This window comes from Mus pahari, chromosome 3 (genome assembly GCF_900095145.1).
Source record: "Mus pahari chromosome 3, PAHARI_EIJ_v1.1, whole genome shotgun sequence".
Taxonomy (NCBI): Eukaryota; Metazoa; Chordata; class Mammalia; order Rodentia; family Muridae; genus Mus; species Mus pahari.
The window spans coordinates 77972474-77973891 of record NC_034592.1 but is presented as its reverse complement, the minus strand read 5'-3'; positions in this window follow the sequence as shown (position 1 = coordinate 77973891).

Genomic DNA, 1418 nt, shown 5'->3' with positions numbered 1-1418 from the left:
ATCTAAGAGGCTTACAGGGAGTCTGAGAAGGGGGTAGAGCTGAGCCTCACAGCCCCATTTTACAGATGATGACTCTGAGGCCCAGAGAGGGACTCTGACCTGCAGGAGTGAGGTCATCAGATCTCAGACTGCCAACCCTCTCCTTCAGAACCCTCTCTTCCCCCACAGCTGGCCAGAGGTGAGCAGGTCAGTTCCTGCTTTTATGAACCTATACGTTCTGTTGCTCCCACCTCTCCTCTGCAGGCCAGCTCGATGAACTCTGAACCTTAACCGTCTCAGAAGCCACTTGTAGTTTGCATAGGAGGCTGGAAAGATACTGTGGCTTAAAGAGGGTCAAATACAACTTCCAAAGCAACTGGGGCTGGAAGATGGTTTGCTGGGGAAGTGCTTTCTGTGAATACCCAAGGACCTGAATTTGGATCCCTAGTACCCATGTACACATCCAGGTGTGGTAGCACGACTGTGGCATGAATCCCAGAACCTGGAAGGCAAACACAGGCGGATTAACTGACTGCGTAGCTGATTCTACCTGGCCAGCTCCAGGCCAGTGAGAGACCCTGTCCAAGAAAACAAGCTGGTTATCAATTAAGGAAGAATAAACACTGACTTTTTAGCCTCCACACATACACACACACACACACACACACACACACACCCCAAAACAGAAACTATAGTGCAACATTATTAAAGACCATCGTGGAAAAGAGTTGCTCTGTAAAGAGCTTCCATCTGGCTGGCTCCTTCCACAGCAGGCAGATATAATAGATGTTGTAATAATGGAAGATTCTGCCACCTGTCTGTCCCCTTGCTATCCCCTCATAGGTCCCTGCCCTGTAGCAGCACATTCATTCCTGGTGTGTGTTTTGGTTCTCTCAGGCAGTCAAGGAATACATGATTACTACAAAGACCAGATTGTGTCTTTCTTGCTCTGTGGTCTGAGAAACTTCAAACTGGCTTTGCTGGCCTCAGTCTCTGGGCTCCCAGTCTGAGGGTGGGTGAGGGTACAGATGTTCCCAGGGGGCCCAGGGTGCAAAGGAGCTCAGCCAGGGACATGCAGAGAAGGGCTCTGTGAGGAGCTTTTTGTGTGTGTGTGTGTGTGTGTGCTGACTGTAGTCTGCAATAGGGACATGCAGAGAAGGGCTCTGTGAGGAGCTTTTTCTGTGTGTGTGTGTGTGTGTGTGCTCTGTGAGGAGCTGTGTGTGTGTGTGTGTGTGTGTGTGTGTGTGTGTGTGTGTGCTGACTGTAGTCTGCAATAGGTCCCAGTTTTTATTTCTGGGATGTCTCGTCCCAGCGTCATGGGAACCTTGAGGGAAGGTAGCCAATTTCCAGACCCTTCCCTTTTCCTCCCACAATGTTTGCATGATGGGTGGGGACAGTGGCGGTCAGGGAGGAGGGAAGAGGGAAACTGTGGTGCCGGG